This window comes from Orcinus orca, chromosome 10 (assembly GCF_937001465.1).
Source record: "Orcinus orca chromosome 10, mOrcOrc1.1, whole genome shotgun sequence".
In the NCBI taxonomy this organism is placed as follows: domain Eukaryota; kingdom Metazoa; phylum Chordata; class Mammalia; order Artiodactyla; family Delphinidae; genus Orcinus; species Orcinus orca.
The window spans coordinates 16,444,238-16,457,926 of record NC_064568.1 but is presented as its reverse complement, the minus strand read 5'-3'; the positions used below and the strand labels follow the sequence as shown (position 1 = coordinate 16,457,926).

Genomic DNA, 13,689 nt, shown 5'->3' with positions numbered 1-13,689 from the left:
GCCACGACTCTATATATCAAAGTATAATAAGAGCCCATTCGTGGTCATGAATTACGGGAGATGGGTCTTAACCAGAGGAATTAAACACGTAACAGCCTGTGATATGAACGAAGGTGTTTTAATAACTTTGGGTTTGGCAGCCCAATAAAACATTATGATCATCTTGGGATTCACGCTGACGTTAGCAGCCCTGCTTAATGCAAACAGCCTCCACATGAATAATCTATCCTTGCCTAACTACGTTTCTTCCTTAAAATGATATGGGTTCAGATTAAAGAACATATGAAGGCATATCATTATCATAGACATAAAATTGCTAAGAATGTGGACGTTCTGTAAACAGTAAGTATCTGTTTCCTGGGTTGGGAGGCAGTGTTTAGTGCTCAAGAGGATCGACTCTGACTCTGCTGCCCATCAACTACATGACCTTGAGCAAGGTCACCTTATTTACTATCTCTGAGCTTCCATGTCCTTATCTGTGAAATGGAGAAAATAATACCCTGACCTTTATGAGGCTGTTGTGAAGATTAAATAACTTAATATACCTCAGTGGCTCAAATTAAATGCTCAATAAATGTTAGCTACTAGTATAGTTTATTCCTTGTATTATTATTTTGCACTCTCCGACTAGATTTGTGAGAAAGACAGTGCCCTCTAATTTCGATGAGAATTGTTATGTGACTGTATTCATGTAAGCAGAGATCAGCTGTGGAATGACAAAGAGGGGATGAGAAGGAATGGAAAAAGGGACGAAGAGGAAGTAAGAGGGAGGGGGAAGTGAGGAAGGAGAGAGGGCAGAAAAAAAGGACAGAGTCTAAACCAGGGTCTAGGAATGCAGAGTATTTAATTCAGGGGGATTAATTCAAAAGCATTACTCTAATGGAGAGGGCCGTGCTTGGGCCAAGGAGGGTTACCAGTGGAGAGAATTAGAGGTGACAAGGCAAGGGGAGAAGGCCCATGGCTCTCCTTGTTCTACTGACACCTCCTCCCTCCTCATCCTTTCTTTCCTTCCTTCCTTATTTATTTTCCTCCTTTTTTCCCCTTTCTGCTTCCCTCCTACCCTCCATCCCTCCCACGCTCCCTCTCTCCTTCCTTCTTTCCTTCATTCACCTAAGAAACGTTTATTCAGGAGTCATTAAACCCTTAGAACATCATAAAAGTGCATTCTACATAAACCTAAACAAAAAAAACCAAAAGACTAGGTATCAGGTAGAGAGGATATTGCATAGCCGATCAAGACAGAGAGAATCCAGTGCCAGTATATGTGTGAGTGTACAGTAACTAACAAGTTAGAGGAATTCTCTGTTCTCGGGGAGCCTATATTTTAGTAGTGGAAGATACTCTATTAATTAACAAACACAAAAATTTATCAGAATCATATCATTTGATGAGAGCTGCTATGAGCAAAGTGTCAGAAGGTGCGAGAGAGAGAACTCCTTTGGACAGGGTGCTCAGCAACAGGGTTTAATTCCCTAAATTTTGAAGTGAGATTTAGTATTCATCCACAGAGTGCACCATTTTAAGTGCACAACAGGGTGAGTTTTTACATTTGTATATACCTGTGCAACTATCACCAAGATCAAAGTCCAGAACATGCTCAGAGATTTGGTTTATGTACTTTAGTTTTTCATAAATGATACTGTGCTATATATCTAACTCTCTTAATTTTTTTTTCACCAGGCACTATTTTAACACCTATCTCTACTGCACCTTTTACCTGTGCCTTCTAACCTCTGTACATACTCTGTGATGGGCATCAACCACATGTCTACTTATCCTCTAACCCAGTAATGGGTCCGAGGTTGCTTCCAACATTCCAGACGTCTGAAGAATACTGAAAGGAACATCCTCAAACACGAATGCTTACTGAACTATATGATCTTTTTCAGTTCCTGAGTAGAAGCAGAAAGTTGCTCTCTGAATCTACAAGAAGAATAATTTGACCAATGCCTGACTTCTTTACAGAACGCACACCACTCTGTGCTCCCACCAGCAGTTCTCATCTGACTGTTCTTTAAATTTACATGCTCTGACATCTCAGAATTTAGAAAATCTTTTCACACAACTCTAAAACTTCTGAATTTCCTCCTGTAAAATTCATCCTTCCTTCCCTGGGGCGTGTTTTTCAAAGTGTGTGGCTGTCCCTTTCTTGATGATTTGCAAGAATAGTATTATTAAGAAGGTAACACTTAAGCTGAGATGTGATTGACAGGGAGGAGAAGGCAGAGGGTACATCCTAGACAATGGCCCTCAGGCAGGACTGAGGCTGCTGCGTAGAAGGAACAGGGAAGACCACCAGTGTGGCTGGAACACGGTGGGAAAGGGGGCAAGGGAGGCAGATGAGGTCTGAGAGGGAGAAAGGGCCAGAAGTAGCCTGTGATTCAAAATCTGCCAGACAGCACAGAGTTTTCCTGTTCCATGTGCAGAATTTTTAATGCTGAACCTGACCTTTTACCTGCCATCAATAAATGAAGAATGCCAAGCACAACTGTAGTTGATGTGCCTCTGAGAGTTTAGTAATACAAGTAGATCAACAATTGTGATTCGAAGCACTTAGAACACCATAAAAGTACATTCTATAAAAATCTCAGTAGCAAAGAGGTAAAAGATTACATATCAGGTAGAGGAGAATTTGTGTAGCAGAATAAGACACATCACTGAGAGAGCTCAGAAAATAGCTTACTCCCCACAGGAAAAGCTAAAAAGAATAATAATAATACACTTATTTCATTAGACCAGTCTGTGGAGATGTTCATCTCAAATTACTATTGAAATGAGTCTACACAAGGTAAGGGATTTTGAGATTTAAATTTAAGGACAAACTGTTCTCATTTTTTAAGTAAAAACTCAAAGGGTAGTAAGTTAATAACTATAAAATACAAAGAAAAAAAAAACAAGCTGGCAACTGATTAGTGGGAACATTATAGTCTTAAAAAAATACATCAACTTTTCAGATGTTGACTAAGCATACTGCAATAGAAAAATAATGTGATTCAGAAGCAATATACACTAAGGCTCTTGGAAAACAGAAACAGAAGACTTATTAATCTGGTATAGAGCAAAATGACAAAGGATCTGTTAATTGAGTGACACGTGACCTTGGGACACATGACACCTAACCTCAATTTGTCTGTTTGGCCAACAGTAAAAGGTCATTCTGAAGATGATGATGAGCATGGTAAAACAAAAAGAAACAAAGAACAGTAGACATGGAGGAAAGTATATTTATGTTTACCTTGACATAAATAAAATTTTTCAAATGTTAATAGGGAAGTTAGTCTCTCTTTTTAGTCATTTGATTTGAAAAGACGGTGTGGAATAACACAGCTAGGGTGAAACTAATTTTTAAGCTTTTGCAATAAATGTTAAAATAACCATCACAATTAAGAAAACCTTTGATTCCTCTCTAATCTTTATTGGTGGCTTCTAATTTTAAAAGAAGATATGAATTTAATCACTCCTTGTTACTCTGCTGTGATGATCAGTAATTTGATATGCATGGAAGTGCTTTGAACTCACAGAAAGAGTCTGTAAACATAGAACTCTCGTTCTTTCAAATAAATAAATACATGGAAAATGTTTAACATGCAATGAAAATGATATATATGTTAACAAAGTTATAAGATAAAAATGCAAATAATATAAATTGGTATAATGATCAAAACAACTGAAATTAACTGAATAGCCTGGGAAGTCTAGATTAGATAACACTTGCTTACACAGGCCTATAATGTTTATTCTGTTTCCCTGCAAACTGTTTATGTCCTTTCCTGTTTCTCCTACTGGACTCTAAGCATCTCACAGCAGGAACATCGTCCTCACCTCCGTGGCCCCAGAGTGTGGGATGGTGTAAGAGGTCAGCAGATGTACGAACTCATGCATTTGAACTGCTGTACCCAATCAGCAACTGAGGGAAAGGCACGTGTTTTGGAGAACAAAACCAAGATTGACTTGATTCAGCTCTTCTGTAATCATCAGTATGTTAAGCATTCATCACTGCCTGCTATAACTTTACACACGCACGCGCGCGCGCTCGCACGTACACACGGAAATTAGGAAGACCCTGAAATTAGAGCAAGACATACTTGAGTCTGACTCCCAATAAGTACAGATTTATTAAACATTTATGATAGTGTCTCGTATTTAGTAAAGGTTATATAAGTGCTTGATTTATTAAAACAAAAACCAATCGAGGCCATCCCATGCTGGCCATTACCATGTCAATCCTGGGCAACTTATTTTACTGCTTTGAGCCTGGGTTTCCTTACCTGAAAAATGGAATACTTCTTACTTCACAGGGCTTTTGTCAGGAGTAAAATATGAAAATGAATAGAAAAGTATTTAGCATGCAGGTGTTCAAAAACCATTACTTCTTCTCCCTACTGCTCTGTCTACACTTTAAAAACTGATATAGTTCAACTGCTGTGATGTGTGTCTCTAATTTTACTCTTAAATAGGTTACTATTGGTATAGTGTGTTTCGATGATGAAAAGTCATACAGTAAGAGAGGTGTTATAGTGTTAGGTAAAGGTGAAACATCAGTCCCTTGCTAACCTGTGGGTTCCACCTGTCTACCCCCAGAACAATTTGTAAAAGCCTCCATTCACTGCTTATCGTGTGGCTTATAAGTCTCTTTACTACCTGCTTCTCCATTTCTAGGCTACAGGAGCAGCATCAACGCAACAGTGACGTCTCCTTTACTTTTATATCCTTTGAGCCCAGCGTAGAGTAAGATAAATGCTTGCTGAATTAAATGAACAAGTGATAGTGGAGGAGCATCAAAAACTCATGAGCAGTCTGCTTATGCCTGGCTGTATAACACAAATGAAAAAGTTAAACTGCTCTGGACAGAGACTTATAACTGGGTCTTAAAAGGTTAAAAATACATTTCTGAATGAAGTGTCTAATTAAAATTTGTCAGTAAATTTTACACAAAGAGTCTCCAAATTAATATAAGGCTCTTCTTTTCTCCTTCAAAGATCCCATAACTTCTTTCTTTTAACTTTCCCATTTGTTTATCTTCAAACATGAGGTGTTCATAATCATCTCCATTTAACAGATGGGAACACTGAAGTTCAGAGATGCTGTGAAATTGCTTTCTGCAACAGGGGCACCATCCCAGGTGGGGTCACGATAGAAGTCCTAGATCTTTCAATTAGAATCCGCTTCCGAGTAATTAACACATTTTCTTTAGCCTGCAAAATCATCACCCTTTGTAGAACTCCAGTGTGGAAAATTTTTATCTGAGAAAGACTTATTTCGGAAAGCTTTATATGAACTTGCAATTGCAGGCCATTGTGAAAATCACCATGCCATTTCAGGTTTAAAAGTGTTGTTGTGATCAACAATTCTCTGCAACCATGGCAACGCAATGTGCCCCTTTCTAGCTGTTTACTCTTAAAGAATTAGAGGACTATTTAAGGATTAAGATTACCATGCATGCTATACTAGGTGACCTTACAAAGGAAAAGATAAAAGCCCTGGGTACTCACCTTTGTAAATGAGTGCTAGTGATTACTTTGGGTTACATAGGTATATATGAAAATTTAATTTCTTGGGAACCATTTATAGGTTATAGGAATCCAGCAATAACTATGACATATTACGAACTGATTTGCATACCAAGGGGAACTTTACTATATTTGTTTCCATAAATTTGTGGACCAGTGTTTAGTACCAGTTATGAGATCAGAGCAAAGAAGGAGTCCTTCTATTGTGAATTTCCAAATAAGAAGACATTCAGAATTTTGACTACTTCTATTAAATATATATTAATGCTCATGTAAGACGAGGAGAGAAGAAAAACTCAAGAGGGATAAACTTGTGACCTTGTAATAGAAAAATGCACCTTAACTGACAGGTTATATGTGCCTGTCTACTAAGAGACCAACTCAGTTATTAATGAAAATATCAAAAAAGGCTCATGCATTTTGGTTCCACTGCTTACAAAGATCCAATTTAATTAACTCTTGAAGCTCAATCACTACACTAGATGAGGTCTTCTTTAACCACAACTTTTTAACTGTTTATACTAAAAGAGATTCTAACTGTCCTTACTGTAACCAAATTAGTTTTCATAAATCTTGTGCTCAAGATCAAAAAGAGAATATAGGAAACCAGTATTTACAGAAACATTTTTTTACCAACTCACCTATAGGCCACAGATCTTTAATCCATCTAGTTGAATTTGAATGTTTTATTCATATTCTCATTCATTCTCCTCTCCCCACCCGCCCCCGGCCCCAGTTATCTGACACAGGCTGATTTAGGGGCCTAATTAAACATTAAAAAATTTGTAAGAACCATTTGTAAGTATTTGTAAGAACCATTCTAAAATGTATGACACACTTCTTTCTCTTAGTATACTGAGTCTGAGGAACTTAATTTAACTCTTATGGCATAAGCATTCATTAACATAACATAATAAACTGCTGCTAAGAGATGCTCCAGGGAGCCATAGGGATGGAGGTGAAGACACTGTGACGAATGCTCCCCAAGCCTCTCCTCTCCCTCATCTTGTCACCTCCACACACACTACATCTCTGCTACTCAGTGAGTCATTTTTCCAGAATAGCCCATTCTTCTAACCACCCTCATCTTTCTTCAAGAGTTAAGCTTTTATAGCAGCATTTTATATCTACTTTTAAGCAACAGGCTTTGGTTGGGAAAACTCTTATGAATGAAGCCCATCTTCTCCTAAGAATAAACTTTCCAAAAGATACAAGGTCTGTTATGTTTCTTAGACTGAAGGGTATGGTCCCCAGGAGCAGAAGCTTGGCTTCTGGGGATATGTGAGGCCCTGGGGCACACACCGCACCTCTTCCACGGGCATCCATTGTACCACGTGGGTATATTATAGGGTAGGAGGCAAAAACTGCAAGCATCTTCAAAGTAAGACCTGAGACTTCAAAGGATTCTTGGGTTTATGGTTGTTTTCCCATGGCTATGTCCCCGAACCCCTAAGGTCTGTGCTTTTTCTCTCCTCTTTTTAGGGAAAAAAAAAAATACAGAAGCACTGCTTAAGGCATGGATATGGAATTATGTCAAGAATACATGAGGTTTCTAATAGTCTAGCTGGGTGGGTCATTAATGATGGTCTTTTTTTAATGACAGCCCCACCAAATGAAGCCTCATCTAAGATCGTAAAATTTTAAATCTTTGGAACTCACCACTTTCTACCTTGTCTTATTTAGCGTCATGCCTTTTTTTCCTTCTTCTCTCTCACAAGAATACCTGATTAATCTTTGTCATGGAAACTTCCTAGAGCACATTACTTTGAATAAGTAAGCAGTAAAGAACATTTTACGTGCTCCAGCAGGTACTGGGCACCTGTTTATTGAGTGTATGCTATACACTAAGCATTATTCTTGGCTCTGAGGATACAGGGCTAAAACATTTAGCCAAGTCCTAACTCACTTGGAGGTAGATTCTAACAGCATTGGCAAAGGGGCAACATTTTTTATAATATACAAAATAAAAGAGCAATAAAATGGGAGAAAATGATACATGCTACGAAGAAAATGAATCTGGGTGATAGGACAGTGATTGGAGTAGTTGCTTTTGATGGTTGGGAAACAGGCCATATCAACTGAGCCCTCAACACAAAGGAAGTCAGCCAAGGAAGGATTTCGGGGATGAATATTCGAGGCAAAAGAACAACAGTGGAACTGCCCTAAATGCTGGCGTTTCTGAGGAGTAAGGGGATAGCAGGTCTGGGCAGAAGGAGAAGTTGGAGAGTGTAATGAGAGAGTGTCTTGCCCTGGGCTGATAGCAGATGTTCCAGGCTGTGTGAGCAGGGCAATGAATCTGAATTTGACTTTTCACCTGTGATAAGCAGGTGCCGAAGTGCTTTAAGCAAGGGAGCTAGGTGACTGAATTTACATTTTAAAGCCATAACTGGCTATTGTGTGGACCAGGACTGTACGGAGAGGTTATAGTGGAATTGGGAAATCAGAGAGGAGACTCCTCAGTGCGGACATCAGCACTTTCCACCAGAATCGGGGAATTGCAAAAACGTGCCAAATTTTGTTGAGTGTTAATTGCTGAGAGAAGATGAAGGGAAGAGAAGAACACGGCTCACCTCACATGCAGTCTCCCAGCCTGAGGAGTCAGGAGGTCTCATGATCCCTCATGCAAGGTCACAAGGTGCTAGGTGGCTGAATCAGGGCTGAAACCAAAAATGTGACACCACCCACAAACTTTGTGATGTCAACTGATCAGTTCAGAAATTCTAGTTCTTCAGTAGAAAGGAAGGCAATACAGCCAGAAAGAGCGTAATGGTCTAATCCAAGCTGCCTAACCTGGTGGTCGAGTGCCCTCTGCCACATCCCTCCCAGCCCCCATAGCGCAAAGCAGTGGGTGTTCAATACTTTATAATTTCAGTTTTTTGTTTGCAAGAATATGCACTCAGAGAAATGCTACAGGAAATAGGAGCCTGTTCAAGGTGACCATGAAACCACACGGAAGTTCCTGGGCTTTCAGGAATATTCCGACCTCCTTCTTCTCGTTTGCCATTAAACTCATTAACGCAGGGAGTTCAATTAATTCTCCTCTGGTTCTCTTTTCTCTCCTTTGTCTAGATTTATTGATACTCCATGCTCTGATTCCGCGAGGCTACTTTGACCAGGAAACTCCGCCTCTTTATCAGGTAAAACAATCTTTCACAAGCTGCTTCCTCCTTGAAGTCTTCCCTGTTCTAAGCTCCTAATACTTTCATTCATTTGGATCTTAACCGGTTCACCATTCTCTCTTTCCTTATTTAGAGCAATGTCTAAGCCTCCCTCTTACACGTCACAAACTATTTCTGATTTATCTTTTTGATGGGACCCCTTCCCCCAGCACAACAGGCACAAAATAAATATATACAAAATAAACAATTACCTAAACTTTTAGGCTAAATTCATCTCTATAAGGAGTCCATTCTATTTTAGAAAAGACAGCAAGGGATCAGGAATTTTCTTTCTTAATTGAACGTGGTAAAAGTGAACTCACAAACATTTGTCAATTCAACAATTATTTACTAAGCCTTTCCAATAAGCTAGGGATGATGTACACATTGGAAAAAAAAAGAAAAGGAGGATGGCTAAGTCTTCTCAAGGTCCATTATTCTGGTTTCTCTAACTGGGGGGCCTTGAACATGATAAATCATTTCCATGCCTGTCTCTCTTTGACTACAACTTCACTTTTTCCCCCCAACTGAAACTGAAGTCTGTTTCCTTTTAAGAAAAGCTTAAAAAAGAATTTTCCTTGTAGAACTCATCATGTTCTTAAAAGAACCCAAGAGAAAGCATGCTGGAGTTAAAAGGATTAGAGTTATCAGGTAACCTGAGTTTGAGTATGACCCTGACATACACCATGTGATTTTGCTCAAATCTATTAATCTACAGAGGTCTCAGTTTCCTCATCTGTAAAATAAATAAATTAAACTACCTTTTTCTACAGTGTGTTTAACGCTCAGCACACTACTGCAAAATACTGACATAATTATAGAACAATGTAGTTTGCTTATCTGCAGGGACATTTTTAAAGTAGTGGAAAAGAAGTGAAAGAAAGATGGATTAGACAAAAATGTTTCACATTCCAACTACAGAAATTGTATTATCAGGCCTCACTACTTGTGCTCTTGAAAGAGACTTCAAACGTAGAAAAATCTTTCACAAAAACCTCAAATATGAACTGAATTTTACACTTAAAGATATTAATCATAGCATTATAACAGCAAACGTCCAAATAATCTAAATGACCAAACAAAAGAATAATGAGAAATGAAGGGCTACTTCCTTCAACATGATAATGATTATCTATCAGAACAAAAGAAAGCAGTACCCTTAGTTACACAAGAGCAATGGTGTATTTCAAAAATGGCTCCTGTCACTGTATCTTCTGGGAACACAAGAGGGTCATCCAAGAGCTCACTGACACTAATACAGTGGCCAGAAAATTTGCAAATAAATATAAAAAACTAGGTAGTCTTCTCATACTGGTCACAATGTTTTAAAAAATATGTAAATTAAAAAATCTTTTAAATGTAATGATTCTGATGTGCATTTAGAAGAATGAATGTATTTGAAAGACAATATTTCTTTTCTCTTTTGGCAACATAAGCTGTACAACAGGAGGACTTGTCCTATAAATTATTAAAACATTATGGAATTAAAATAGGCGTAGCATTTAAAATATCATAGTGATGCTGTAGGAACAGAACAATAACAGAGAATAAAGAGTGCAAAAATTGATCCATGCGTGTGTGCGTGTGTGTGTGTGTGTGTGTGTAGGTATGTATCAATCTATATGTATTTTTATATGATTGTGGTGGCATTTCAAAGAAGTAGGGGAAAGACTGGATTATCCATTGAAGTGTGTGGGGATCGCTAGCTACCCAAATATGATGCCAAATCCTTACCTCACACATTACATCAAATTCTAGATGGATTAATATTAAAATTAAAAACATCATAAAGGTCCTAAATATATATATATTTGAAAATATTTATAATGTGGAGACGTTATCAAAAATGACACCCAAGGCAGAAAAACATATGTAAATCAGAGATTTTACTATATAAAATTTTAATACTTTAATAAGGCAAAATAAGGAAACAAAAATGAAATCACTAACTAAAATAAGAAAACGTGAAAAATTATGGAAAAAAACAGAAAAAAAATGTGCCATATATGACAAACAAAATGATAATCATCTTAAAATATAAGGAATGATTTAAAGGCATTATTTTTATATTAAAATTGTTTTTAATTAAGAAAGATTGTTTTTAAGGTGTTCACGCTAACAGGGAAATGCTTAAGGTATAACATTAATAGAAAAAAATACAGATATGTCACCACAGTTGCTCTCAGTTATGGAAAAAAATATGTTCAAGAAAAAAATAAGAGAGTAAACAGACCAAAATGATGGCTACTTTGGCACTGTGGTAATATGGATGGTTTTACCTTTGTGATTTAAACCTGCTAAGTTTTCTAAATGCTGTGTATAATAGGTATCATTTATTTTATCACCTGATAAAAATTAAAAACAGCATAAACTTTTTTTTTTGAAGTATCTTCAAGGGAAAAGCTTGGGTTCATTTTGGAATCTTACTTTTTTATGTTCCTTACTTTAACTATATTCAGTGGAGAGTATGTGCCAATAAAACCCTCCTTCTCCATGTGTGCCATTCTCCTTCATCCAGACAATTCTCTTACTTAGCGAATCTATGATTTTTCCAAAAGGAAAAGAAGTTACATGTGCACACGCACACACAAAGGAAATAGCTAAAATACAACAGATACGTTATTTCTCATTGCTAGTATTTATTTGTTTCTGCCAGAGGAAGAAAGCAATAAAGAAAAGACATATAGGAGAATTTCAGCAGTGAACACGTACTTATTAATTCTTTTCCAGGCTAAAATGACAACTCCACTTCGTTTGTTACATTGTATCTTGAAAACTGTACAAAGGGATATAAGAAAAATGAAAGTTCTTGTGTTCAGCATCCTGTTCTCAGACCTCAGGTTTACAGAACAATGTGGTAGAGTGGAAGGGGTCCTGCATTCTCCCTTACAACTGAAGACGGAAGTCTTTCAGTTTTAGTCATCAACTGAAATTTGTTGTATTTCTTTATGTAATGCCCAAGACAGAGCAATATCGAACTTCAGAGAAACAATGAACTGAAGAATAACACATAACCTCTGTGGGCAGTAGGAGAATCGTAACTGAGAAAATAACGAAGGTGTGAGTAAAATATAGCCAGGCCAAATGTTCTTCGCAGAAGACCCATACCAAGTTTGGAATACTGGTAAACAAATACTTGATGGTAAAATGTAACACCACGTTGCATCCATTCAAAGATGTCTCAGCTTGATAAAGTATAAGGAACCATATTTTCCCTCCTATTTGGGTAGGGTACATATCATAGACACCATGTATATACAGGATACCATCTCCAGTGGGGGTTGGTGTTTGTGAGCAACGCGATGAGTCTCTAGTTGACCTTCCTTTGACCTGATACTTTCCAGCTTAGCCAGAATGGCCCAGGCAATCACTGGCTTCCTTCAGTCAGTTTATAACTCGGGGTAGGAAGGATCTTAAGAGGTCATCAACAGTGCTTGAATAAATTCTGTGCCATGGTGGCAGGCTGCAGACTTCAAACTCACGCGCTTCAAAGGAAATTAATTTCCCACTGGTCTTGCAACTTTGTGTTATATAAATCCCTGGATTTAAGACTAGGAATATTTCTGATGTGCTTTTGAAAATCTGATCTAACTAGAGTTTAAAAAAAGGAAAACAAAATTCCTCAGAACAAAGCGTGGTAGGCCTTTAATAAAAGGTTTGCATTGAGCAAGTCTTATCCCTGGATTATCTCCCTAGTACAGTAACTGGCTGGTTTTTAAAGGGTATCACAGAAATCAGACAGACAAGAATAGGGCATGATCAAGAGGCAGTGCATGTTTTCATTCTTTCAACTGCACTTGGAAGTTGTCCCTTTTCTTGGAGGGGACATGACTGAAGCCTGAAACTAACTTACAATTTGAATGTCTCTCGATGCATTTCCAAACTGGGCCAGACTGCTGGAGACATTCCCAAATATATGCATTCACACCCGACCCCCCAATCCTGACAGAGATCACGCTGAACTTTTGTAAACTAACTTGGAATTCTCTAGAAAATGTCCTTCATTTTCCATGGGGAATTTTGTATGCAGCTTTGTTAAAGAATTCCTTTCCCTTCTTCAGGGCAATTTCCCTGCAAAGAAGGCTCTTGCATCCTCTGGTTCCAGAAGAATTTTCATAGAATTCATCTGTCCTTTTGTCTTCTAGTGAAGCCTCCCGTTGTTCCGGAGACCATTTGTAGGTTGTTTCCCTAAGTAACACTAGTATTCTACTAGCACTAAGATAGAGTACGATTGTCTACACATTTATGAACTTGATTATATTTTTTTCAATTTCAGGTGTAAAGGTTCTCAAGTCCTTTTGCCAACACACTACACACGGCTTAGATGAATCAGTTTTTCATGACACAAACTGTTCAAGAACTTTGCATATATGTAAGTGTTGTAAGTTATGTCCCCTATAAGGATGTCTTATCATAGTCCTAATATCCCAACTGCTAGTTGTCTCAATTCTTATTAAAATGGATTCAAGGGGGCTTCCCTGGTGGCACAGTGGTTAAGAATCCGCCTGCCAATGCAGGGGACAGGGGTTTGATCCCTGGTCCAGGAAGATCCCACATGCCGTGGAGCACCTAAGCCCGTGTGCCACAACTACTGAGCCTGTGCTCTAGAGCCCATTGAACCACAACTACTGAAGCCAGCGAGCCACAACTACTGAAGCCTGCGTGCCTAGAGCCCGTGCTCCGCAACAAGAGAAGCCACCACAACGAGAAGCCTGCGTGCCGCAACAAAGACCCAATGCAGCCCCAAAAAAACCAAAAACTGGATTCAAGGAATCTGTCTCTATTCATGTGCATAAGACCTGGAGGTTCACAAATGTAACAAGAGATATGCATAGGTGCTATTCTTTCAGCAGAACACTCTCTCATTTTCAGTTCTAAATTTTCTCTACACAATACTTCCAACTGAAATTCCCAGGCTGTTCCGAAGGTTTGTTTCCTTTGACTTGGAAGCCAATTCTTGCATTGTTTTCTAGTTCTCCCAGCTTGGAGATATCTGGAAATCCAGTGAGTTTTGTATTTCA

The 13,689-nt window shown here is 38.2% G+C and overlaps 1 protein-coding gene across 6 annotated transcripts in view; it reads right to left on the bottom strand.

Annotated features, from left to right (window-relative positions):
- The window catches only part of CNTN3 (contactin 3), a 239,603-nt gene that overhangs the window by 122,267 nt on the left and 103,647 nt on the right, over window positions 1-13,689 (bottom strand). The window lies entirely within an intron of this gene.